This window comes from Idiotropiscis lumnitzeri, chromosome 11 (assembly GCF_059441095.1).
Source record: "Idiotropiscis lumnitzeri isolate Australia: NSW breed Sydney's pygmy pipehorse chromosome 11, RoL_Ilum_1.0, whole genome shotgun sequence".
Classification (NCBI taxonomy): domain Eukaryota; kingdom Metazoa; phylum Chordata; class Actinopteri; order Syngnathiformes; family Syngnathidae; genus Idiotropiscis; species Idiotropiscis lumnitzeri.
In genome coordinates, this window is record NC_142401.1 from 450,306 (window position 1) to 478,041 (window position 27,736).

The 27,736-nt window shown below is 45.7% G+C and overlaps 1 long non-coding RNA gene across 2 annotated transcripts; it reads right to left on the reverse strand.

Moving 5' to 3' along the window:
• Window positions 1-1,504: 1,504 nt before the first annotated feature.
• Window positions 1,505-26,523, reverse strand: LOC148326625 (uncharacterized). Of its 2 annotated transcripts, none has more exons than XR_015845729.1 (3): window positions 26,379-26,523; window positions 25,525-25,645; window positions 1,505-2,666 (listed from the first exon to the last, which is right to left on the reverse strand). It is a non-coding gene; the product is annotated as an uncharacterized LOC148326625 (long non-coding RNA). The 2 variants fall into 2 exon arrangements; XR_015845728.1 differs by lacking the exon at window positions 1,505-2,666 and adding an exon at window positions 24,177-24,743.
• Between the last annotated feature and the right edge of the window lie 1,213 nt (window positions 26,524-27,736).

Genomic DNA, 27,736 nt, shown 5'->3' on the forward strand with positions numbered 1-27,736 from the left:
CTTTTTAGTTTCTTGAAGGAGATGTTATCCAATCGTGTCCCGTTTCATGACAGAGAAAAGTCTGAGAGGAGGAAGCAACTTCAAAAGTGTGTTTTCAGACCTTGAAATTTGTTTGAAGTTTGTGGGACATGTACAACTCTTATCAATTTTTGGGGGGATGTGGTCTCTCTATTTGAGCTCAGTTTTTTTCTCACTGAATTTGCCTCAACGAATGGATTGAGGCAGATGCCCAAGCCCGACGCGCGCACGCATTCATCATCACCTCTTCATTCTGATTCATCCGTTTTCATCAGCTGGCCGCTTCAACAGGTGACATCTGAGGAGCATTTAAATGTTTCGAGCTTTCCTCAAGTCTATTTGGTTGTCTAATACGGCGGCTGTCATCTTTGGAACTCATTTGGTTTTTTTCCAAATTGCATTTGCAGCCATGAATGAAAATGATCTCAACTTTGTCACATTCCGGTGGATGAGCGAAAAGAAAAACGCTGCGAAATGGAGCGGAGCGGCGGGAGGCCAGCCAGCTCATTTATCAGCCGTGCGACAGTGCATGAAGCGTCTACTGTGGCTACTGTATTATTTTATGCTCCCTCTCATTTAGCAAATTATCTTCTTATCTATACGCATCATTATGGAGGAAATCGCCTCGGTGGCGTTTTTGTGAAAGATGCGTGCTTCCTTTTGTTTTAACACGCACAGGCCTGCGATCGCCGTTGCGACGCGCTGCAATATAGAAACGTTCGGGAATAGAGCGCAAGCTGTAACGACTTTGAGACTTCTTTGTCCGGATCCGAAGACGGAAACACGAGGCGTGTTGAAAAAAGGACGAGGGCGGCTCACGTAAAAGATTTCAAGATTGAAGCTTTCTTGCGGCGTTCGCTTCGTTCCGGAAAGGCGAGAGTTGCGGCAGGATGACTTGCGAGTGCATCGCCGTGAAAACGGGCCAGCTCACAATGCCGCGAGCATCTGACAGTTCCTGGCCAAGAAGAACATTGCAACGTCTTCAGGCACGGGAGATCATCAAGTAGACTCATTTGGACGACTTATAGCCTGGATGAATCCCTGCATGACTCGTGGGAGGTGGGTGGGGGGGGGGGGGTCTCTCTGCCCCACACAAGCCATTAAAGTCGATAAATGTCATTTTCTTCATCGGGAGATAAATGGAGACAAACATGATGTGATTAGCAAACGACTTGAGTCGGCCTTTCCCGATGAGCATAATATGTTTTGGAAGACCAACGTGCCGGCCGTGCTTGTGACAGATGACGTGCTGGAGAACGACCGGAGTGTAACGAGCGCCGAGCGCCGGCCACTAATTGGTTTGTTGCGATCGTGCTGGAGCTGAAGCTGAGGAGCAGTGCGGCGAGGAGGGCCGAGAGCTCCTCTAATGAGCCCTCGGCGGTGTGTTTACTCTTAACCAAGGTCGCGGCTTTACACTCTCTGCCCCCCCCCCCCCGCCAGGTGGTGCTTGCACACGCCCACAAACACTCTTGGATGTCGGACAGTCAACACGTCTGATCTATATTCCTAATTCATGAGTGCAAATGCATGCAGAGAGAGAGACGGACGGGCTTGGAAGCACTTCTCACTTGGATGCCAGCGATAGGCGACCTCATTAAGGCGGCGGCACTGCAACGCGTCAGGAGTGCACGAAGCACTCGCCGGTCAAACGTGATCGACTTGATAGAAAAAACAAAAAAACATCAGCTGCAGATGAGTCCACAAAGGAGCTTTGTATTGGTTTGTGTTCCCATACTGTACGTCGATCGAAAAGGAGTTCAGGGGAGACTAATAAGCCAGCGTTTGTCTCAAAGAAGCGCTCGTCGGGTTGAGGAAGCAAATGCGGGGAAGCGCGCAGGCAGACGAGGCCACAATGCAGGATGTGCTCAAAAACAAAAAGATTCCTTTTCCCAAAACAAGACAAAAGGAAGAGCTGACAAGAGCGACGCCACCAACAGGTCCCAAAAAGCCGGACGCTAAGTAACAAAGCAAACTTGGCAAACGCAAAAAGCCGACAAGGCTGAGGGAGATGATTGGAAGAAAAAAAAAGAAATAAGCTCACAAACGGGATAAACAAAAACAAATTGCAAAACACCGATCGTGACCATGTGGAAAGTTGCGCACGCACAAAGTTGTTTGTAGGCTGGGGAAATTATCAGTTAATAATTATGATAAGAATTTGAATCATACGAATGGATTGATAATATTTATCTGAGCAAAAGATGCTCGTGTCTTGGATGCAAATTGTAATCAACGTCAGAAAAATGTGTTTCTTTCTCTCGCATAAAAGCGCCTTAGTAAAGTAAGATTGCACGCTCACACACAAAACACGACGGCTCACCTCCAAGTTTTGTTAACCGTTCTCAAGTCGTCTCGCCTTTTTTTTAAACGACGGCGTCACGGCGTGCCAGTCGCTCCGAGACCGGAAACGGCGTCGAGACATTCGCTGTGACTTTGTGATCTTAGCGCCTCAGACTTTTAGCGCGTGTTTAACGGGCGGACACGCCAAAGTCGTTTCACCTCGGCGAAGTCTTTCAAGTGTCCGTCGGCTGACGTTCTCATTTGTTTCATCTCGCAACGTCCCCAGGTGAGCGCGCAGATAAAAGTCGGCTCTTTTTCACGGGCCCGTCGGACACGCTGACCGGTGACCTCCGAGCTCGCCGCGGCAACTGGAAAAAAAGCGCACAAAATAGAAAGAGTCATTTTTATTTTGGATTCCAATCAACTCGACAATTTTTTATTGTTTAATGCTCTCTCTGTTTGCAAGAAAATCTCAAATCTAACTGACATGGCAAAAAATCCTCAAATGGTCCAAAAGAGCCAATCTCAAACGAGCGAGTCGCTTCGGTGCCAAAGACGTCTCATCTCACAGTGCTGACAAATATGTTGAGAACCGCAAACTCGTACTCGAGGACACCGACGATCGGGATGGGAGGCGCTCTCCAACTTGACGAGGACTCGGCTAGCGCTTCCGTTTGTGCGCGTCCATCTTTCTTCCATTTGTGCCTCGGTGTAATTGTCATCTTTGCGAAACGTAAAGCGAGCCCCCAAAATCCATTTGGTGCATTCCGGATACAGCGCGGGCCACTCGCCGACATTTGGTGCTGAGGAGAGTGAGCGGGCTTCCGTGTGATTATTCTTCACACCTAATCGCAGATGATGGAGGAGTGATTAGCGGCTCGAGCAGTTTGAGCGTCCTTACAGGAACAATTAATCCCATGAAGCCGCCACGCTCCGAACAATGTCAGCTTGCGTTTGTGCACAACGCAGCCGTCGACGGGCTTGCATGACTTCACTCCGCTCAGGAAAGAAAAAGAAATCGGGAAGGCCGCAAGCACAACGACGTCTCCATTGACTTTTTTTTTTTTTTTGGGGTTGCATATTTTTCTCCAAACGAGATCGAGTTGTACGCGGTTATCCTTCCAAATTTTCCTGGTCGCGCAAACGCTGTTCTTAATGTGTAGCTTTGAAAAGGCAAACTTTGGACATGGTCGGCGTCTTCCTCTTCACGTGCTCGAAACGCCTCACCGGGAGACGACCTCCCTCTCGACAAATTTCCGAGCCATCTTCTCTGAAAATAAAATTGTGTAAAAATGTGTCTCATTTCCTCCCGGCTCCATTTTTTTTATTCACAGCGTGACTCCGCAGTAGTTCAGTCAGCGAAAGGAATTTTCAAAGACAGTCCGGTTGAAGCTGCGACGAAGAAGAAAAACATTTTTCATTGATTGACAATAAACTCATTTGGACGTCAACTTTCTCAGTCACTTGAATCTGCTCCCAATTCACAGCAAATCCATTTTTTTCTGTTGTTATTTTTACGTGAAAGTTTCAGACGCCTTAAATCGCATTTGGTGATCCCATCCGGTTTTATCTGGTTGGGCAGGCTTTTCTTTTCAACTGCTCGTGACTCAAACGGAAAGCAACGTCGTCACCCGATTCATTGAAGGAAATGTCAAGTGTGTTTTGGGAGCTCCAAATATCGAAATGGTCAACTCTTGACACGTTTGCTGTTGTTGAGTTCTACCGAGCAACACGTATCATCGCGTGCTGAATGGATTGGACTTTTTTTTATCCCTAATCGGATGTGCTTGTAATTCAGGTGGCGGCTCTTTCTTAGCTCAACTTTCACAGCCAACGCAAGCTTTGCGCAAGGAAAATAGACATCATCCGATCTGGTCGGCTCTTCTTCGCACTGTCAGCACGGCGCTGTACCGTTGTTGTGTTATTTTTTTTCTACAAGCTGAGTCTGATCCCAAATGATGTCTAGCCGGTCCAGGCGGCAAAGGAGTCGAATGGCCCGCCCGAAGCTTTTCATACTCTCTCAGTTTCCGGCAGGTTAAATATAGCATTAAAAGTGTCCTTTCCTGAAGCGTCAAAATCATTTATGATGAATTGACAGGACTGATTTGAAAATGGAAGCCAGTCGGGACATCGAGCCCAACAACGCCTTGGACGAAACCTCGGCGATTGGTCATCGGGGCTTTTTGTTTTCCCTCTCATTTTCTTTCAAGCATTTTTTTTTTTAACCTGGAGCCTCATGGATGGACTCGGTTGGAATTCTGCAGGCAGGCAGCAAATCGACGGTGGCCAATTATCTGCAGCGTGTCCAGAAGCTCGGGAGCACGCTCAACACAAAGTCACAGCACGAATGAGGACAAAAAGTCTGTTGGGGATAACCGAGTGACGAGAATGACAGCTCGTCACTCCACACACCTCATAGCGGTGAGCGACCGAGTTTGGGATTGACTTTTTTTTTTTTTTCTTGATGCAGTGCAGCTGAAATGCTTCACTGTGCGCGCTCGTGCGGCCTGGGAGCCCTTCCCGTAGCAAACATTGATCCTTGACTCGCCGTATCTTAATGAATGCACGCAACAAAGCGACGGAGATTCGAGAGCGCCAGAGGACCCGAAAGGCGGTAACAGGCGGACCAAAATGGGAGGGGGGAGAATCGGGCTATTAAAGCGAGAAGGATGAAACGCTATTGTTCCTCTTTGCCTTCTGGGACTTTGCTTTCTTTGTGAAGCTTTGCCAGTTGGCTGAGCCCAAGCGTGCGCCGCCGAGCGCGAGTCCACCGCAGCCTGGATGCTTTGGGTATTTGCCTCGACGAGGGGGAGATGGCAAAAGAGACACTAAAATGGGAGAACGTTTTCCAGCGCGTCGGAGGACAACCTTAATTACAATCGCAAAGCGGTCGACGCAACAGCCGAGCCGAGCTTAACTCGACTGCGCCGAGCTTGGCCCAAGTCGGCTCTAAGCTTCGGCTAATTGGGCCAAAGGAAAGGAAAATCCCCGGCCCGGCTGCGACGGCCACTCGCTGGATATGGAAGCAGAGAGGAGACGGAGGGAGATTAGTTCCTCCTTGCATCCGTTTACAAAAGGACTTGCGGGATCAGGCCCGTTTTTGACGGCCTCTTTATTGGCGCAGCTGCCGAGCATCCCGGATGTCGCGTCCGCCCGGTCGAGACGACCGACACCCGGATGGAGACGCTCACTCGGGTTTTTGCCGCAGCCTGTCAATTTAAAAGCGCTCAAGTCACCCCTCCCTCGGAAAAGATGCGCAATAATTGCACGACTGGCCCGCAGTCAGCCAATGAGGTTGACGAATCTCGGGCCGAGCGTTTGAGGCATCGCGAAGGAAGGTTCCAAAGCTTTCCTCAAACCTGCTCTGAAATGAAAGAGCTCAAATTCGAGCGCATGCATTGCGACAAAACTGCAAAAAGGCTTTTGCCCTCAAGGCCAATATCGAGCACGTTTGTATTGAGCGCATTTGGCCGGCTGAGTGACAGCATGACTACCGCGTGGCGTCTCAACAGCATTAGCGGGCAGATGAGAAGCAAGAGAAGAAGACAGACGGCAGCCGAAGAATGGGCCTTTTTTGCGCTCAGCCGTGATGGCGGATGCCAGAAAGTGTTTTCAAAAATAATGGAGTCTGTCGATGAGGGCCGAAGATGCAATTTGCTCTGCAAAGAAAAACAAACGAGAGCGGCCATTACCAGACAAGGATGAAGACAAAATAATTCAAGAAGAACATTATCCGTCACAATTGACACAAATATCAATCCAGGAAGGTTTCGTATGAATTCAAAGCTGAGGAAGGCTTAAGTTCTCTTTTTTTTTTTTTTCCAAGCTGAAGGCTGTAATGAAAAAAACCAGGTTGTATCTTTCTCCCATTTATATCCGGTCTCCGATGAAGGACGAGCTTAGCTGATTTCCTCTGCGACTGATCCGTGTGATTAAAAGGTCATTTTGATGAAACGCCGCGAGATAAACTTTTGCATTTCCACCTCAGGGCCAACATTGACCGTGTCGTGACAAACGTTGCCCACGGCTCTTTTCTTCCTTTCTCACTTTGATGGAAAAGATGAAAAGATCGGGCTGACCTGAAAGAAGCCAAAATGTTTGCGCTTTTCCCATCAGATCCGAAGCTCACGTCTACGAAAACGCTTTTCCGGCGATATCATTCGTATGAACGAGGACGCTCCGGTCGGTGTGTTTTGGTATTTGTGAAGAACTTCATGAAAATGTTACGTCTCAGACTTATGAACTGCCTCGGATTCAAAGACATCGTACGAAAACATTCGTGCTGACCAATCAACTCAACGAGCGCGAATGATTGCCGTTCACGCATTCAAAGCGTCGCGCTCGAAACGCTCCGAACGTTGTTAGTCACTGGGAAAAAGTCTTTTCGATTCCTCTGAGTTTGTCTGACCTCTCCGAGGTAGGCTCACTTAATTCGGATCTTCTGATGGCCAAGGTGGTGAAAAAGCTCCTCTGAGTGTTGAAGTTCCCGAAGGCTCTGGATGTCGTGCCGCCGTTTTCGCAAATCACGGACAGTGCCTCGACCAGATTCGTCGTCCGCTTTCTTTTTTTTTTTTTTCCCAACATTCTTTAGCCATCGCCCCGGGAAAGGTCCGTTCTGAGGTTCTGGAAAGGAAAGGAAAGTCCAGCCAAAAATGGAATCTCACATTTTTGGGAAGTTTCAATTGCGTACATTGTTTAGGTGTTTAAATTGCTAAAGAAAATCCAAAAGACAAAATGAGAATATTTAGTTTCACAAATAATTGAATTTTCTCAAATTAGAGAAAAGAAAACTGCACTTAATGATGATGGAATAAAAGTGCAGGAAATAATTGGAAGGGGATCAAATGTCACAAGCACCAAAAAGTGTGACGAAAACTTTTCTTGAAATTAAATTGCCCCCCCTTCACCATTTCTTTTGTTCCACCGTTTGATATAATCCCAAAAAACAACAACAAGTGAGAATCATTTGTGGAGAACGTGAGCCCGAAAAAGGCTTTTGTTTCTCTGAAAGGCCGTTGCGATTGGGAATCATTGAGGACGTCGTGCACAATACGTTGGAGAGATTTCCCAGAACAATGCTCGCAGTCCGATTGGATCGCGACGTTAAGCTCGACTCGACCAAATGTCGCGCACGTTTCAATCCGATTGGGTTCCAAATTTGTAATCACTTGAATTAATCGCGGCATATTTACAAAGTTAGAAAAATGAGGAACGATACGGTGGCCAAGAAGTGCCAAACAATTTTCGAGTGACGTGAGGACAAAAAGGAAGAACACAAATGTCGTTGATGGTTTCTTGGAGTGCAGGCACCCCCCCCCCCAAAAAAAAATCAGGGATGGCTCATTTTGCCACGAGCGGTAGCAAATCGAGTGCCACTGTCCAAAATGATTCATTTCAAAGTGCCGGAGTGACCTGAAGACGAGCGACAATCGTGCCAGGCCTGTTTGTTGCTTTTTGTTCCTAATGAGAAGCTCAGCGTTTCATTTCAAGGTGAATCGACGTCCACCGATTGGCTGATGAAGAAAAACGTTGACGCTCACGATGCGCCGCGCTCGCTCGTCTCGCTGCGTCAACTCATCAAAAGATTTGCAGCAGGAGATGAAATATGAGGCAAATGTGGCAATTTCTTTTGTTTTTAGAGAATGAAGATGTTTGATTCATTTCTCTTCATTCCTCAAGTTCTTTCTGAGCTTGCCATGATGACCAAGTGAGCGCTTCAAAAGAAGCCACATCAGTTGCATTCATTTGTGGTTTTTTGTTTGCTCCGTAAATGGCGGGCAACAAGGGCGCGTTTGCTTTTAATGAAGTCTCACATGGAACATTTCTCGTCACGGTGGGAGGACATGTAATGAGAATCCAACTGGGCAATTTATCTCCACGTTGCTCACAGCGGGATCCGTCGCGATGGCGCAATTTAGCTTCAATTAAAGTCGCCACTTCAACAGCCCACTTTTAGGAGCCCGCCCATATTTGAGAAGCTCGCCAGCGGCCAAATGTGTCAAACCTTTGGGACACGTCTCAAAGTCCTCTCTGTCCTTCCTCCAACGCCACGTCACCTCCAGGCAACAACTTTTAGCCAAATATTCTGAAAGGTGCCCGAGGACAGCGTTGCCTCGCGAGTCGACACAAAAACAGTTTCGCATTTGCCGTTGCAATTGAGATGTTCAGTTTTGTCATTTCCGCTTCAAGACGCTCATCGAAAGCCTGAGCGCAAGTTCGATGCTGACGATTGTCGCGAGGACAATCGGAAAGATCATCTTGACATCGTCGGCGTCCAGCAGCCGACCGAGAAAGATTGAACGAGAGCGGCCGAGGAAATGAAACGAGAACACCGTAAGGGCTTACTTTGGCGTCATTACTTGGGAGAACGATCATATCGGCACATTTTTGGAAAACATTTCATGAAAATAAAATTGTCAGTTTGATCATCATCTTTATTTCACCGGGAAGACTGGCGATGAAATTGAAACAAAGTCTTTTTGCAAAAGGTCCTCCTGGCCAGGACAGCAGCGAAGACGCCTTGTTCGATCAATCGAGGGGGAAAAAAATCCTTAATCTGATCAATCGTGGCCTTTGCGCAGCGAAGGGAAAAATCTTTCATCTGAAATGTGCCTGAGTTGATAACGCATTCCTTTCATTTATTACGGAATAAACGAGCTGAAAATAAAAATGCATTTAATTGCACTTTTCGACTTCCGAATTCCAAATGACGCTCGACTTTTGTTCGAAATCCTTCGATAAGACTCACGCAGTTCAGTTTGAGAAAAGATGCTTGATGAAAAATTCACCAAAGCACTTGCAGCCCCCCCGAGTCGTCTTCTTAGCTTCCAGCGAGCGATCAAATGATGAGTTTAGTCGTTTTTTTTTTTTTGATAGTATGAATTTTGATTTGCTTTGTGAATTAAGAATTTTTTATTCCACTTTCCTTCTTGGCCTTTTTTTGTGTTTTTTTTTAACTCCATTTAAGCTAATACTCCTGATCAAGATAAGATCCGTGATCTTCCAGTGCTCGACTTCACCAAAAAAAAAGCCACATTCAGCGTATGAGAAGCGTTCCGGAAACAGTTTGTTCAGACTAACACAAACGTATGTCCGAGTTCGTCTGTAGAAGCTCATTAAAAAAAACGGCGTTGTTTTTCGTTCTCATTTTCCGCAGCACCTGAAGCGATCACATGACTTTCAGTTGGCTGCCTCCCCAACCTCCCGCTCGACACCCCTTTTAGCAAAAGACGTCGTTTAATTAGGAATCAAATCATTTCCATAGATCAACCAGCCCTCGCCAGGATTTTCTAATTGATTATTGTTGCCGGAGGATGCAAGTGGGTGCGCGCGTGCGTAAATATTAATTTGGGCTGAATAAGGAAACTTCATCACGGTGCAAATCATGGTCATGTTCAAATCGTGTATCTCGCCGCGTTTTACCCATCCTGGAAAATATTTGCCGTTCTTGCTGCCCATTCGGTTGCGAACGCGTCTTTCAAGCCGTGGCTCTTTGCACACTCTCGAGGCGACACACTAATCAATCACCTCAACGTGGCCGCAACGAGCAACGGGCAACAATGCTCCTCGATTCTTTTCACAAAGCTCCATGTGGGCCAGAAAACCTTTGCATTCCCGCTTCCCATTTCAAACTCATACATGACCATTCCGCCTTTGCGCAAAACTGAGCCGAGCGAGTATGCGGCGCTTTGAGGGGATGCCATAAAAAGTCGGGTTGAGCCGAGTCGGGTTGAGCCGGTGGTGCCACGAGGCGCCTTTCACTTCCCGTTGCTAATCACCAGCTGTTGAGCAAAAATACATTGGAGACTCAACGGTTACCATGGCAACGCATGTGTAAACGTTTCCAATCCCGTTTTTCTTTTCACATCTGACGCTCGTTAACAGCTTTTTTCAGAATCATGACAAGACGGAGTTTAAAAAGGATTTCATTTGGGAGAAGTTTGAATTCAAAGCAGACGACACCGTTCGTCAACAAAAATAGGAACGAAAGACCTTTCCAATATAAAGGCTTGAACATCGGCCGTCTCTTGTACGACAATTTTCTGAAGAAAAGAAATCTTTTACACAAACGCACATCTAAGTGTGTCTACGATAATTTAGTTTCAACTTTCAGGACAGTTCGCCATGCACTGACAGGACTTGTTTGTTTGGTTGTTGAAGTGATGACATCGACAGCGCTGACCAAGCGAAAATAGAAAATAGACTTGAAGGTCTTTCATTTCCCACGTGATGGATGAGCCGACCCCCAAGAAAATGGAAATGTTTTCCGCTCCCTCCAACAGACTGTCTGCTCCCTCTTCTTTGTGGCCGGAACTTTGGACTTGGACTCAATTGGCTCAACTAGTTTTTTGTTCTGTTATTTGCCAGCCAAGTCTTTCCAAACGGCTCCAAAGTCACTCCTGTATTTCTTTGTTTTGAATTTTCATACTGCAGGATAGTTTTCCGATGATCTTGACCTGTGTTTGTGGAGCAAACATGCAACAGGTGCGCTTTCTCCGAACTTTTCTGTCTCCATCTTCCGTTTTCGTCAAGCAGGCGTGAGTCTCCTCGTTGTCATTCGAGCCGTCAGATGCCGAATGAAGGTCAATTGGTCACTTTGACGGAGGTCGTGAGAGGAACGAGCCAATCGGAAGGCAGCGATGAGACAAAAATGGGATTGATTGGCATCGTGGGGGGGTCATGCCTAATAGAATATGCATAGCAATGAGGAGCCGGGAAAGGAAAGGTCTTTGTTGCCACGGCAACGCACCTGCCATTGCAGCGTAGCGCTGTGCTTCATTGATTTGAGGATTCGGCGCTTTTAGGCTGAGTGAATGTTTATCAAGTACTTTTTTTGTGTTTGTTTCCAATCTTGTGTGGCCATTTTTGTCCAAATTGCTGAGAATATACAAAGAATTGCATTTTTTTGGAGATAGCGCTTGTCACAGAGGACTCGCTCCAAAGGTGAAATAAAATCACAGATATCAAATCCACAAGCAAATCAAAAATGAATAAAATGGACCCGACAAAAGAAAACCCCAAAAAAACAATCGAAGCCGCAAAGCCTGAACAAATATGTTTTTGGATGTGCACTGAAGAGGCAACTGGCTGTTCGCGCAAAACGGAGAGAAATCCAAAATTATGGGGCCAGGCTCTAACGCCTTAATTTGATCAACAATAGAAATAAATTATTGCATGCGACGTGTGCGCTTGTTTCCGAGAGCATTTATGCAAAGGAAATGAATTTCTTGTCATTGTACACGAAGGAAGAGCAAAGAAAGTCGTCCAAGAGACGTAATCAAAAATGAGCAACTGAGGAAGACAGAACAAAGATTTCCCGATGAGTCCAACCGCGCCCCAATTTTCGGAGATGAAAAATAAATATGCAAGCAAGAGGAGAGAAAAAAATTTGTTCCCGAGCGTTGCGCCGACAAGGGAGGGGGGCACAGTATGGGATTGGAAAATATCACTGCGGCAGACGATGAATAGGAGACAAAAACAAAAGTACTTGCACATTATTGAGGGGGGGTGAATTCGATACAGGTGGGGGCAGACGTTTGTTGGTTTGGTGTTAGCGAATTTCATTCACGGGACGAAAAAAAAAGTTCTTGTCAGTCTCGCCGGAATTTAGTTGTTGTCACGTGTTGGCCGAAATAAAATCTTTTCAATCCAAATATCTCAAAAGTCTTCGTCTGGTTTGCACTCGCGTTTCTCTCCTTAAATGCTCGAATGTGAGTGATCTTGTTCCCTGAGTTGTGTCAGGGCTGCAGACAAACTTTTTTTTATCCGAAGAACAAAGCGACAGCTCAGCTGACAAAAAAAATGTTGAGGTCACATCGACGTGTAACATAAATATTCACATTTTCGCAATGTTACTGAGTGTGAAAAAAAAACATACAGCAGGATGAATGCTGAATTTCCCCTTGGAGTGATTGCAATGATTCAAAATGAAGTTTAAAGTATGTGGTTACCAGTCAAGGGGCCTGAAAAATCAGAATCAGAATCAGAAATGCCTTTATTGTCATTGTACTCAAGTGTGCAACGAGATTAGAGAGCTCCCCTCTCCAGTGCAATACAACAAGAATTCAGATAAATATATAAATGAGATAAATAAGAGAGTGCAATGGAAAATAATACTGAATAGGGTATATAAAAACACATCACGTTGGGTGGTCGTGTGTGTGTGTGAGTTTAGAATGGAGATGGCTCTTGGAAAGAAACTGTTTCTCAGTCTGTTGGTCCTCGATTTGATGCACCTGTAGCGCCTGCCAGAGGGCATCAGGTCGAGCAGGTGTGAGTTTGGGTGGGTATCGTCTTTGACGATGTTGAGAGCCCTTCTGAGGCACCGGGCGGTGTCGATGTCCGACAGTGGGGGGAGAGGGCAGCCGATAATCCTTTGCGCTGTTTTGACCGTCCTCTGGAGCCTCACTCTGTCCGCCTCAGTGCAGCCGCCGTACCAGGTGGAGACACGGTACGTCAACAGGCTCTCGATGGACGAGTGGTAGAAGGCCAGCAGCGGCTTCCTGTCCAGGTTGAATTTCCTGAGGACTCTCAGGAAGTGCAGACGCTGGTGGACCTTCTTTACGACTGCTGTGGTGTTGTGAGTCCAAGAAAGGTCGTCGGAGATCTGTACTCCCAGGAACTTGAACGTGTGGACCCTCTCCACACACACGCCTTCAATGCAGAGGGGGGGCGGCACCATCTTGTTCCTCCTGAAGTCGATGACGATCTCCTTTGTTTTCGCAATGTTGAGTTGCAGTCTGTTGTCCTCGCACCAAGCCGTCAGCCTCTTTACCTCCTCTCTGTCTCGTCACCTTCCGAGATCAGACCGACCACTGTCGTGTCGTCGGCAAACTTGACGACGGTGTTGTTACCGTGGGCCGGGCTGCAGTCGTAGGTGTAGAGGGCGTATAGGAGAGGGCTCAGCACGCATCCTTGAGGGGAACCGGTGCTCAGCGTACGGGTGGAGGACGTGTAGGGGCCGAGCAACACGGTCTGGGGTCTGTTGGTCAGAAAGTCCTTAATGAGGGCAGGGAGGCCGAGAATGTCCAGTTTGGCGACGAGGATGTCCGGGACGATTGTGTCGAATGCCGAGCTGTAGTCCACAAAGAGCATCCTGGCATAGCTCTGCTGTCGTTCCAGGTGGCCCGGCACAACATGCAGAGCAGCGTCGATGGCGTCCTCAGTGGATCTGTTAGCCCGGTATGCAAACTGGTAGGGGTCCAGAGTGGGAGGAAGGAAGTCCCTGATGTGCTGGAGAACCAGCCTCTCGAAGCACTTCATGATGACTTGCGTGAGAGCAACAGGACGGTAGTCATTCAGGAGGACGGCGGGTGACTTTTTGGGGACAGGAATAATGGTGGAGGTTTTCAAGCAGGAGGGGATGACTGCTTGAGCCAGGGAGCGGTTGAAGACCCTGCAGAAAACATGTGACAGTTGGTGGGCACATGCTCTGAGGACCTGGCCTGGTATTCCGTCAAGTCCAGTAGCTTTCCTGGGGTTAATAGCCAGGAGCGCGCGCCTCACATGGTGTTCCTCTACGGTGAGTGGTGGGGGGGTTGAGGCATGAAGTGCGGGGGTGTGACGGTTGGGGCGAGTCAAAGCGAGCGAAGAAGCAGTTAAGCTCCTCTGCCAGCGATGCACTCGGGTCTACAGAGGTCGTGCTGCTGCCTCGGAAGTTGGTGATGCTTTGTAGACCCTGCCACACCTCCCGGTCGTCGAGTCGTCACAAAATTACATTTGTGTCCGATTCCGGTCCGTTGACAAAAAGCATCAACAGAAGTGATAGCGATCGTCTGGCCAGTCCGAACACAGATGCATTTAAAAATGGAAATAAATAACTAAGTAAAGGGTGGCCGACTTTAGCTTGCCGGGAGATAGAAAGCCAGATATTAGGAAAAATATTGCCGCGGCACAAGCATATGGAGAAAAGGCCTCATCGTCCGACTCCCCCCTTTGCGTCTGTTCTCCTCTCTTGGTCTCTCATTTATTTCAATTTGTCATGCTTTACTTTTCCCTCAAGAGAGCGCGCGAGCTGGTGAGCGACCCCATATAGGCCGCGAAATTGTGTCTGCGCTCGAGCTGTAATGAAACATTTAGATGCAGCACAGAGTGATGGTTGCGCATTAATGCAAGCGTCGGTGTCACCGACGCAAAAGCCGCAGCCAAAGCGGCATGCGCTCGCCAGAGGCTTCTCATCGACTCGCATCTTTTCTTGGGCCCAACTTTGGATCAAGTGATGGTGATGAGCTCACAAACATTTGTTGACGTCTGATGAGGAAAAATGCGGTTGGCAATTTGGATTTTCACAACTCAAAGCGGTCACCATCACAAATAATAATAATCCAAAGAGGTGGGAAATCTTTCGGTCTATTCTTCGTCATCATCGGTCCATCATTATTTCAGTACGAACCAAATTGGTATTCGTCACTCTTTGTTATTTTAACCGCTCCGCATTGCGGCCAAGGGTAGAATCCAATTAAAGTTGCTTGCCTATAAATACTCGTCACCGCCGCCGTCGTCTTCTTCTTCTTCTTGGTTGATTACAGCTCTTTAATGCAGACAAACCTTTCTACAAATAGTCCATTTTTGAATGGCAGCATAACGACTGGCTGTTGGTTCCTCGTCCCACGTTTGGTCGCGTCACAAATTTTTTTAACTTGATTGTTTGAAGCGATGGAGTGAAGACTTCCACATCAGGAAGGGGCGGATTGTGAGGCAACATCAGCCCGTTTGCCAGCACAAACGCACATTTTCTAGTATTAAAACAAAATGAATGCATTTCCTGTTAGCTTTGTCGGGGTGTCAAAGCAAAGCGGAATTGGGACACAAGTGGAAAGCAAGGCCGTTGCCTTCGGTGGCTCAGGCAAAACAAAGAAACGGCTCGTTTGCAAATAGAAGCACGGCCATGATGCGGATCAAAGGAAGCGGCATTTTCAATATATTAATTGAATTGTTCATGTGGATTTCATGCTCATGACAATAAATCGAAGACTGGCACATATTTGAAGCTTGACTTTGTGTTAACGGCACAGCAATTCACGTCTTTAAATCCACGTTGTGCACGTTGTCACTCGGAGCTCCCTTTGATTTCATCCCAGTTTGCCCTCAATGCCGTTCCTCTTTCAATATTTCGGAGATTCAATAAAACACTAGAGATCCACGGAATTTGGCTTTTTTATTCAGTGCCAGCGGTGGCTTCCGGGCACGAGTGTGCGTGTGAGCGTGTCATTGACAGACAAGGACACGATACTTGTGTTATTGCGAGATCAAAGTAAGGCGCGTCAAATGGCACTTTGCAATTGGGAGCAAAAGCAGACGGAAACTAGTTAAAAAAATAATAAATTCTGCTGGTGTGTCACTTGAATGTTTGCACGCGTGACAGATATTGAAGCAAACTTGAAAAAAGTGCCGCGATTTTCCATAAAAGGCTTCTTTGTTCTACTTGTTTTTTGTTTTGTCTTGTTTGTTTTCAATCGATATTTTTATCCCCGCCCAAACTCGCAACAGAATAAAGCACTTGAGCAACGTGAAGTCCTCGCTGGCCACAAATTTCGGTCCAAAATCGTACAAGTGCCATCAAAATGGATGCTTTTAAACTCTAAATTTCAAACAATCTTGGTATGTCTGTGGCCTCCGCGTGGCGACCACTACCCAGGAAAAGACGCAAACAAGCCTCAGCATACAAATGTCATTTCTTTGCCTACTTTAGTGTGTTAACATGACAATAGGACACGTTTGCGGTTGTAGGTTGCAACGTAATGCGTCATTCTGCCAAATGTCTACAACGAATGTAAAGCTCCAAGTCAGCTGGGACGGGCAGCGGCGTCGATGATCACATGACACCGAATATTTGGAATTTGGTGCGAGCGGACAAAATGTCAAATGTGGCATTGAGTGTGCTGAAATTAGCATTTGAAAAAAGGACGGCAGAAAGTAGCTTGTCATCTATTTCCGTCACGTGACATCCATCGTGCACGATCATCGCTGGCGTCAGCGCCACGAGCTCCGGCTATTGTCGCCGTTCTGCTCCGCCAGTTTGAAATGGCCTCAGCGCTTCGCACAATCACTTCAAGTCCTCTCATTGACGGCCGCCATCATGGCGAATAGAATTAGTCCGCAGTCGGAAAAAGAAAGGCGCTAATGAATTGTTTCATTCCGGAGCGGGCGTAATCCATTTTACATCCTAAAAAATTGAGATGATCTTTTTGGGGGTTTGAGCGGAGACGTGACAATTGCATGTTGAGTTGCTGCAAGCGCGATGGAGAAAATGAGCGCTAATGACGAGCGTCTGGAGCGATACAGTAACTCTCGGTGGTGAGCGGCCCTCGGGCAGCAAGCGTGGGTGGGAGTGCCTGAGGTCTTTGGCTGAGGGGCCTCATATAGACCCTCTCCTGCCTGCTGGAGGGTGAAATGAGCCCAGGTCGAGCATACTGAGTAGCGCGACCAGATGGAAGCCTCTTCCACCTTTAGCCTCGCTTCATGTTTGCCACATGATAAATTGTCTATCTGCTATGGAAGCGAGGACAGTCTGTCTCATCTTTTTTTTTTAGTCGATAGGTCCTCCGCTTGTGAGTGTGTCAGAAGGCAACTGAAAATGTGCATGCAGTTGATTTGTGAGGCCAACACAAGAACGTTTCAACGGTATTTCAGTTTTTTTTGTCGCTGAGCACAGAGCTCGATGGGGTAGCACGTCCGTCTCATAGCGCGGAGGTTGCGGGTTCCAATCCGGCGCCGGCCTTCCTACGTGTTGTTTGCATGCCTGCGTGGATTTTCTCCGGGTTCTCCGTTTTTTTTGGTGTTCCAAAAAGATGCATGGTAGGTTGACCTAACCCTAAGCCCCAGGACGCGACTCAACAACAACGTCCGCTGCTTTGCAAATGAAGCCGAGTGTTGGTGACAGCTTGATGCTCACGGAAGAAACAGCAAGTGGAACTTTGGATTGCAAATGTCCCCCGAGGAAGGCGGCCCCGACTTGATAAACTTAATAAACGTCAAATCCAACAGCCCGGCACAGGCGACATGCTGGTGCTTTTTTTTTTTGTCTTTCCCTTTCCCCCTATGAGATATGAAGCCAAGAAGAAATCGCATGTTTCATCAAAACAAAGCTCATTCTTAAGTTATTGATCTTTCATAATGTATGGATGCATTTATCTCCCCGTCTGCCAAAATTGCAATTGGAATTGAAACAATCCATTCCAAACCACGACTAACATCCATTATCCGTACGAGTTGTCCTCCTCGGCGTCGCGGGTCAGCCAATCCCAGCTGACGGCGTCCGCCGAGTGTGCCGCACATCATCAGACAATAATCGGCTCCAAAAAATGTTTTTGAGCAGTTGACGTTTTGTATCACTCAAGTCACAGAAAATGCATGCGTGCGCGTTTGTTTGAGACGAGCAGCGTCAACTAGGTTGTTCGCGCGCTACTGTTGCACTTGTTTTGGAGACAAACTCGAAAAGACAAACGAAGTGATTTATGTAAATTTGTATGGAAGAAGATTTTTTTTTTTTTTTTTTTTTAAGATAAAATTGTGATTGAATTGCAAATCGTATGACCTTTAGAGAGTCTGACTGTAGTGTTTGACCTTTGAATAGCTGTTAAGTTGACGCTCGTCTCAATTGGCCGTGTAAGAAGACAGATTGCAATGAAGTCCTCCACACTCGCTATTGTGTGCTCATTAAGTCTCGGATAATTAGCAGCTCAAAGTGGAAAGAAAACTTGTAAAAAGCTCCCTTTGCAAATGAACGTGAGAAATTGAATTAAAAGCTTTTCTTGGCCAACGATAAAGTCTCTAATGGGGGTAAAAGCAGTAGGCGAGACTCTGATGACGTATCCTCATAAGTCTCGTCTCTCGCGTGCTATTTTTTGACGTCCAATTAACCAGCACGCACACCAAATGTCCCCGGAAATCCCATTATCCAGGCAAGCAAAATGGCTTACAGTAACTGCCAAAATTCCCATGAGCTCCTCCCCGAGCCGTCAAATTATCGTGGCGGAGGCTTTTGTGTGTCCCAATATCGTCTGGGCCTTTTTAACCCTTGGTAGGATCATGGTTGTTAAAAAAAAAAAAAACCTGCTAGGTGAGGGACCAGACAAATCATAACTCGAAGACCACGATTATGACAAAGAAACGTTTTCAACAGCGCTTCCCTTTGCCCGGACGCGGGTCACGAGGGCCGCCCTCGAGAGGCAGACCTGCAAGTTGAGCGCAATAGCGAGTGACTGCTGGCCGGGCCTGCGCCCATGAGACCTGGCTGGCCAAAAAAGGCAACATGGGTCCCTCTCCGCCTGTGGGAATGACGAAAGGCGTTGAGAGTCGCCGGTCAGGAGGAGTTTCAAGTCCCATCTAAGGCTGTAAATCGTGGCGGCAACCCGCAACACCTTCGGTGCACCCCAGTGGTGATGAACGCCTCCAAGCAGAGGTGGGAGGCCTAGAGAACCTTTTGGACTGAGGGTCCCCAGAGCCGGCTGATGGGTACCGGACTCTCCAACATTTGGGATTGAGGTCACAAAAGGTGATTAAAAAGCACGTCAGTGGCAGCGTGTGGATGAGATCCGCCCGGAATCCCGAAAGGTTCTCAGTTTCTGGACGAGCGGTGTGGTTTTGCTCCTGGCCGGGGAACACCGGCTCAGTGTGGGTCGTCGGGAGATTCTGCATGTGATGTGGTAACGCGAAATCCCTTCTCCACGCCGTCCCGCTGACTCAGACAGACTGGGAAGGCTTGAAACACGGACGCGACCTCACGGACGGACTGAAGCACGGACAAATTATTTTTATCATCATCACTGCAGAAAGCGAAAGAAAATGTTGGCTCCTCACTGAAATGTGAACCGTTTGCTTTGCGTTCCTCCCTTCGGACAAAGTGCCCTTGAGCAAGATATCAAACTCGCACGTGCTTTTGATGCTGCAATGCCGTGCAAACATCGGCAACATGTGCATTGTTTTACTACTCGAGGCCAACAAAAGCATTCAAAACGGGTTAGTTGCTCCAAATTCTGAGAGTACAGCCTTGAATTAGGAGGCGTTTCAAATGCTAGTTTGAATTTCTGTCTTTGAAAAGTGCATTTCACGCAAACGGCATTGTATCTGCGGCGTGTGAGCGTGGTAATTGCGGAGCTCGCTTCCATTTCTCCATTTCTGGTTGTTGCGCCGTATCGAAGGTACGGCGTTGTGCTGAGGTCGTAGAAAGCCAACGCGTTCCGTCTAATAAGCCCCCGTGGGAGCCCCACCAACGCGACGGCAAGCGAGAGCACCACGTGAGAACTGCGAGGTTAGACAATCACCACCTCGTCTCGCATTCCTCTCTGGAGCGGCGCATTGCTAAAGACGGCGAGCTAACGACAAGACGTCACATCTCGTGGCACGGGCGGCGTTTTGTGAGAATATTGACTGCTTTTTGAAGGCGTGCCATTTTCGTCTGAAAAGGACTGGTGGGATGCAAGCGACGACAGTTGTGTCTCGCTCTCGCAATGTCATCCATTATTCAAAATGACGGAACCGTGGACGTGCCAATGTGGGGTCAACATTTTTGACTGGCAAATATATTCAAACGTACTCGCAAGTACTTGAATGTTCAATCGTAAACGCTAGAAACGGAGCATTGTTTTCCCATAATTCCAGATGAATCCAAGAGCAACCGCAATTGGACGATGGACTTTGCGGTTGCGTCATCATGCCATCCTGTCATGGCCAATAAATGGGCGTGGCCATCATCCGAAGACCACCGGGTGGTGCGTTGGCTTGGAAGATGCCGGTCTGAGCTGGCAATCGGAAACGTCTTGTGAGCTTCCGCCGACAACGCCTGCTGGAGGCCAACGTCACAAGGAGCGTTAACGTCCACCGCCATTGTTGAGGCGGGCAACGTTCGGCGGTCGCTGTTGGCGGCCTCCAGCTGCGAGGGAGCCGTCAAGCTGACGATACGTCACGGCGGCCATTTTGCATTGTATTGAAGAGCTCTCACCGCAGTTCTTCAAAAGATCAAGTCAGAGGCTAGCACATCCGTGTCGAGAATAAGAAGAGCGAAAAGACAAAGTGGTGTGAATAAAAGATGAAGAGGGATTTGCGGAGGTGCCTTCCAACATGTGGCTTCTGTTTAACCCTTTTTTGTTGACACACAAACCTTCTTGTCACAATCGCCATCCAACGATGTCATCAGCTGCCGGCAAAGATGTTCCGGGGGCCTCCATGTCGTTCTTTTTCCGCAGAACCTTTCATTTTCTATCAGGTCCACAAATCTTCTGCCCTTTCTAGCTTGTGATTGTCGAGTCGTATCTGCGTCGCCGTCTTATCTCCCAACTTGTCCCTGCAACCCGACTGCAGGAGGATTAGCTCCGGACCTTTTGGTCACTTCCAAATTTCCCGTTAGCGAAGATGGAAAGCAGCCCAATGTAAGGCAAGAGTTATCTGATTGTGAGGGGGCTCCAACCGTGTTTTTCCACGGCTGGGGCAGATATGGTAAAGGTCACTCCCTTTCCAATTTAATCCTCGTCATTGCAAAAAGACAAGAAGCAAGCATTCATGCGACGGCGCAGTCCGTACGTCTTCATATAAAACATTTCATTGGATTCGTTGTTTCAAATAAAAGGATGGAAAATGAACGGTGTTAAATTGGTTATGACGACACATGGAGGGAATCGGGGTCAGTCAGCGGCGATAGCAAGCATGACCAGAAGAAGACAAAGTTGAAGACTCTAATGAGAAGAGCTTCTGGGAGGAATGGCAAGAGTTGAACTCTGACCTCGTCGGATCGACGTCCATTCTACAGAGAGCTCTAATTAAGTTTGCCGCGGAATATTGTAGTTGCTCCCGTCAACCGTTGAGAAGCCTCAAATGCTCCAATTTCGACTCTGGAGAATAAGAAGCGAGTTGTGCGCAGACTGGAAGAGGAGAAGAAATCAAGCGCATGAACCCACATCCATATTCACCTCACTCCTCTGCACAAGAATAATTCACGAGTTCAAATCATAAAAGAGCATCAAGTCTCAAAGATACAACTTTTACCTCATAGAAATGAATTGGTTGAAGGTTCAGAGGAGAGTGGAGCAAAATAACGCAAACACAAACAAAATGGAGTATATCGTTATACTATGAGCACATCCGTCTCACAGTTCTGAGGGGGGGGGGGGGACAAATGTGGCCAACCTGTATCAAGCTTCCATCTTTTATCGAACTGAAATGAAAAGTTAAGCGCATATATTATCTGTCGCCCAAGTCAGCTGAGCCAGTGAGGAGAAGGAAAAACAAAAAAAAAGGACGGATGGGTCTGGCATCGCTTTCAAATGCTTGACCATCTGCAGGCATTCAACTGCAGATGCGGAATTGCATCTCGGGCCCAGATTGTGTTCGCACCGAGACTCTGCAGTCGCGCCTCACCTCGTTCACAAGTGGGCGTCTCATGCTGGACTGGTCCTGTTCTCATGGGAACCGAGTATAAAAAAAAAATAAAACAAGACTTACGGCAACATCGCGGCCATTTGCTCAGAAGTGGCACAACATAAAGTTGGCTTTTGAAAATAATGTTTCATAAAACAGTACAAGGTGTAGAAACAACATCGGCTATTCACCAGCAAGCGCGTGTTTGCAAATTACGCGATGCAAATATTTTACAACAACAAAACAATTTTGGACAAGAACATCACAAGGATCAAAGTCGATATTCGTCAAACGTTTGGTCACGTGACTTTAGGTGTAAATTACGCATGAACTAGCTTCAAACTATCAACTCTAAAAGAACGGAGCCTCATTTGGTCAAATTAAAAAATAAAATCAGCGCTCATGTCTCGTTCCACCTTGGCTTCAGATCTTGTAAATGGAAGCACAAAAGAAGGTGTCAAATCTTTTTGGGCTTTGCTTTTAATCCAAAACGGCTGCAAGAAAATGACAAAGGAGCTGCCAGGAAATGGCATGCAAGTCAACTTAATTGGCTGTATTGTTGTGGGACCAGAGCGTTCAAAGTGCACTTTTCCTCTTTGCACGCTTGCGATAATGAGCCGATCATGAGTGGCCACATGTGGAAAAGCAACCCGGCTCAAATTTACCGGAGATATATGTATCTATATATTGAAGTTCAAGCTCAATGAGTTTTCCAAAAAGCCGAATTAGGCAAATTTCAGCCCCCTTCAAAGTCGTCAACACAATTTCTCCGCGTCAAAGTGATTAACCTAAAAGAAGTGAACATCATTTAAGCGACGTTTGCATGGCGGCTCACCAAACAGACGAGGCGGCCGTGCACGTGAGCTTCTATTTTGAGACGCGGGAGCAATGAAAAATAAAAAATAAAAAAAGATGATTGACAAGCAACAGCTGGGAAGGAGGAGAACACGAAGGTGCAATGCAGAAGCGCACGTGTCACTCCCGACGCTTCATGAAAACAAAAGGCTGCAGCTTGGTGACGAGATGACGCTCTCACGTTTTCGACAACTTTTTTCATTTCGGGAAGACGATCGAGTCTCACACACGCGCACAAAATGTTGTTGTATTCGAAGACTTAACAACGACATCTTAACGATAGAACCGGCTCATGGTTGAAAAACACGTCAAGAGTCCAACAAAAAAATGTAAAAATGCAGCTCCAGAATAAGAGTCAAATTGCTAAATTGGCAATGGAGAGATTTGTTTTTTATCTTCATACTTTGTGATATTTTGGGCCATACTATGAAATTGCGTTCAATTAATTTGAAAAATCAAACAGCCTGGCAGCCATGTGGGAAGTGTTCAAAAGAATCAAAAATAGGACTACAAATGAAAAGAGTTGCGGACAGCTTGGTTCAAGTGTGAACAAGATCTTGATATTTATCTCATCACCAATTTGGAGACTTCCTCAAGGAAAGATGTGGATGCCTGTCAAAGGAAAATGTTCTCATTCCAAATTGAAATAAAAGAAGGATACTTCCATTGCATTAGATAACGTTGAGGGGAGGAAAACGTCTGAGTGCGAGACACGGTGCAACATTGTTTTCTGGCCGCCAGGAGTGAAATTACAACCAAAGTAACGATCTTTCAATTCAAGGGGACAACATTATATCATTTAGAATAAAATACAGTTTTTGACTCCAGCTATTTTTTTAATTCCATTTTTAAAAGTGACCTTTACTTAAGCAGGTTATTTGAAAAAGTCTTGACTTGAATGGTGATATAGTAGATGTGCAACTGAATTGAATCATGAATGCAAGGATATAATCGCTGATTGGAAGTTGGAGACGGTAACTATTATTATTATTATTATTATTGCACTTTTGAAAGAAGGCGATGATGAGGTTCTTCTTGAAAACAACACAAAGATGTCATTTAATAATGCGAAAATATGTGTGTGCATATGCTGCTATTGGTAATTCAGCAGTTGTTTAAGATCCCTTTGAGGTCGTCTCGCCTCGGTGCAGTTTGGTCGACGTCTGCCAAAAGACGTGAACGACGTGTGCTAGTACACGAGACTACTTTGCATCACACAAAGAGCGCAAAATCCTTTTGGTGTGGAACGTACTGTGTTTGAAATGCGTTACATCCGACTTAAACTCAAAGCTAAAGTGACATCAGCGATTGGTAATGGCAGTCGTGCTGTTGTAACATTACAAGTGACACTAAAAGCGATTGCTAAAAAAAAAAAAAATAAAAAAATAAGGCCATGAGATGGGGCTATGTGTGTTTATATAAGAATGTATGAAAATGCTACTTACGGCGGGTCTATCCAAGCAAAAAACAAAAAACTATTGGAAACACAAACTTGCATGCTTGTACATGCTTTCTCAAAAGAGAAAAAAAAAACACTGACATGCCACTATTCCATATCACGCACAACTGCACAAACATTCACATTGAATCACAAGGATTGGGAAGCACTCAAGTAAGAGAGAACGTGCAAAAATCCACCTGCGCACTTACAGGGATTTTCATCGGCTTATTTGAGGATGCACATGTGGAAAAAAAATTAAGGAGGGAAACAACAAAATATTATTATATTACATTATTGTCATGTTAAATTGGGGCATTTGACTTTGGCGGGGGGTAAAACAACATTAAAGCACTTGTCGTTTTTGTTACAGTTCATCAAACTCTTGCGCAAAAGCAAAGAACGGGCGATTTGGTATCAAGGGGTAAAAAGCGAGAGAGAAAAAAAGCAAGTCGTAGTGAGAAAGCGTGTGCACGGAGCAGCTACACAGCAAATCTGTTTATTCTGCACAATTTGGCATCAAACACAACAGACTGCTGAGGACCTGCTTGTGCTTGCGCTCCACCATTAAAATGGAATTTATTGCTGCCTTAAGAGCAAACCCTCATTTGTGTTCCTTACTTTCTCCCTGGCGGTGGTAATGGGCGTGCTATGAGGCGACGCCCCCCAGCCCCCACCACTTCTATCAGCAAGCGACAGACACGTCGTCGGAGGCGCTCATTAAAAAGCCAAATGGCCTCGCTGGCGTGCCCACACAGCCGTCAGGCATTCCTGGCATCACTGCCATCTCTGCTGTCACCTGAAGGAACGGCGGCCAAACATCACATTTCAAAGCCTGCTCTGCCCACAAACGCGACAGTGGCATTTCACGCACGTGCCACTCACAGTCCAAAAGATGTCAAATCATTTATTTTTAGCACTTTATTGTCCACCACTTCCCCCGCACAGGTAGGTCATTTTTCTTTGCATGTTTTGGGATCACAATAAAGAAGACATTTTGGGCAAACCAATGCCGTGATGACATCCGGTAACAGTGAGCTGGATTGTTGTTGAAGGAAAGACTAGATTCAAATATACAACAAATGTTTTGGTCAAAGTCTTTGTTCATGTCAAACCAAATAGTTTTTCCTGATATTTTTGGGGGACTTGTCCTGCTTGGCTGCTTGGCTGCTTGAGCATGCTCAATGAACGTTCTAAAGGCACTTACCCTTTTATACGGGACACATATTCTAGGAGTTTGATATAGTACCTCTATATTGTGATGGCTATTTATTGGAAACCGCAATTGAACAGAACAAGGTTTGAGAGTGGACAGACAGAGAAAAGAAATAAAAACAGGACAGTAAAACGTTAAGTGTTAAATAGGAGTCAAGTTTTCCTGTTTAAAACAATTCCTAGGTCTTTGGTGATATGCTATCGAAACCCCAAACTTAAAAAAAATTATATATATATATATATATATATATATATATATATATATATATATATATATTATACTTAGACTACACATGCAACACACTGCCACTGTGGCGCACTCGCTAAGCTGTGCATTCAACAAAACTCTACGCAGCTCTGCTTACCCTGTTAACATGGAGATGCGGCTGTTTTCTGCATGGTGGTGTTTCAGACAGTGTAGTCTGGTGACCAAACTGCGGCTGTTGCTTGAAATTGGCTATCTTTGTCCCCCTGGTCCAAGTAACTCTGTGGGGGGCAACCATATGCAAATATGTCACAGGCAGGTGTGCACAATGGATTGCTGAAAGACATTTACAAATGGGCATATAAAAAATTACTTGGTTCATTTCACATATGATGCGTGGACATTCATGTAAGAGACCCATATTTTGCAAAATCGTCGGAGCCACCTTGCAGGCCACCCCCACAATAAGTCGGCAACATAAAAATAGTACATTTAAATCCTCCTGCATGTTAGTTGGCTACAGCATTTCTGAACTAAAACATTTAAACGTACTCACGACAAACATCTCTAATCATGCCCAAAGACCTACATCATAAAATAAAAAACATACAACCGTTGACATCTGGAAAGATCCAAACCAGGATTGAGACATTGGTCTGTCTTTCAAGTGTCAAAAGAGCAAAAAAAAATGGAGCCAATTCTCATGACGCTAAAGAAGTCACTTTCAAAATACTGATTAACATATATCCATCTCAAAACTTTTTACATACAATATTCAATTGGGATAATGACTTTTTGAGGATGACATTGAAACAGTGAAACATTTTTTTTTAATACAAACTGGTCTCAGAATTCTGGTTCTCCTTTCACAGCTGGTTACTAACCAAACAGATTACGTTGCAACATTTGAACTGGATGTCCATTAAAGTTGGAGTACAGTTGAGGAAGGACTTGGACTCTTTGGTGAGCAATTCCATTGCACTTGCAAAACATTTTATTCATCGATGTAAATACCTCAAAGTGAAACCCCACATCAACAGTTGGATGAATGACCTCAAGCTCTACAAAATAAAAAAAAATCCGTGTATGACGTGAGGAACAAAAAAAAAAAGACTATTTTCTTTAATGGAACGTTTTGCCCCTTTTGATTGTTCTTACTTCCGGTTTTCTCTTCTTCTTTTATGTTTAAAGTGTAAAGCACAGTTGTAGGCTGCACCTAGTGGCCACAAGTAGAATTACATATGAAAATAAAGAACAAAATAAATAAATAAATACCAGCTCGGGAACCCGACTCCGCAATAGAAAATGTTTTACTGTATCCTGTATTTGTATACAAGCCATTAAAAAGTCAGTTTTCAATGATATTGATTGCCAAAAGAAAAAGCTCAGATCTGAAATCCGATCTGAGGCTAACAGCAGGTTTCACGCTTTAAAATTGTCTTAGTGAACCTGATTGGAGGATTTGGTGAGTTGACGTTTGTCACAACAAATGTCGGGATTATTTTGTCGACTGAATATGAACATCCTCGCGTGTTCACATCAGCCAAAGCAAAATACTGCAATCAGATGGAAAGATTCACCAATTATGGTTCACCCTTTTTCTTGGTTTGGTCATGTGACGTTCGCAAGTCATTTTCAGTCGACAGCAAGTGGCAAAATGGCCACCCCTTGAGATGGATAAAAAACGGTGCATTTTTGCAGCTGAATTCATATTCCACAAACACAATATTTATCAGAATTCCGTGTTTACACGAGTGGGGATTTATAAAACATATGATTGAAAATACTTTTTTTTTTTTTAACTTTAATTCCCCTTCATGCTATTCATTATTCATGTGATAGCTCGTGTGTCTGCATGAAATAAGTTTATGACTGTAGGCAACGACGGCACGTGTGCTTCTAGGTCGACAAGGATTCATTTCCTCGCCCATTAAAGAGGAGAAAAAATATTTTTTATAACTTCAGTATAACATTACCAGCTGGTCACATTACAATCATTTTAACAACCCAATACAAACATTTTATTTCGGATTCTGCCTTCAAGGAGGCACAACAATGACCTTCGGGTTTGAATCTCGATGGTTGTGTTGTTTTTCTCTGAATCCTCCAGCATCCTCCCACTTTCAAAAAGTTAACTCCAGCTCACCCGATACCCAAGGTGCAATTCAGTGACATTTTGGGCAGACATTTTCTTCATTATCATCGTGGTGACATCATCCGTTTCCTTTTAGTTCCTCGTAGTTTACACATGAAGCCGGACAACATGAAGTCCAGGCCCCATAAATCTCATCAGCCAATGACAAATTCATATTTAATGACCATAGTCATTGTCTGGTAAGAATGAACATTCTTTCATTACTGCGGCCGACGCC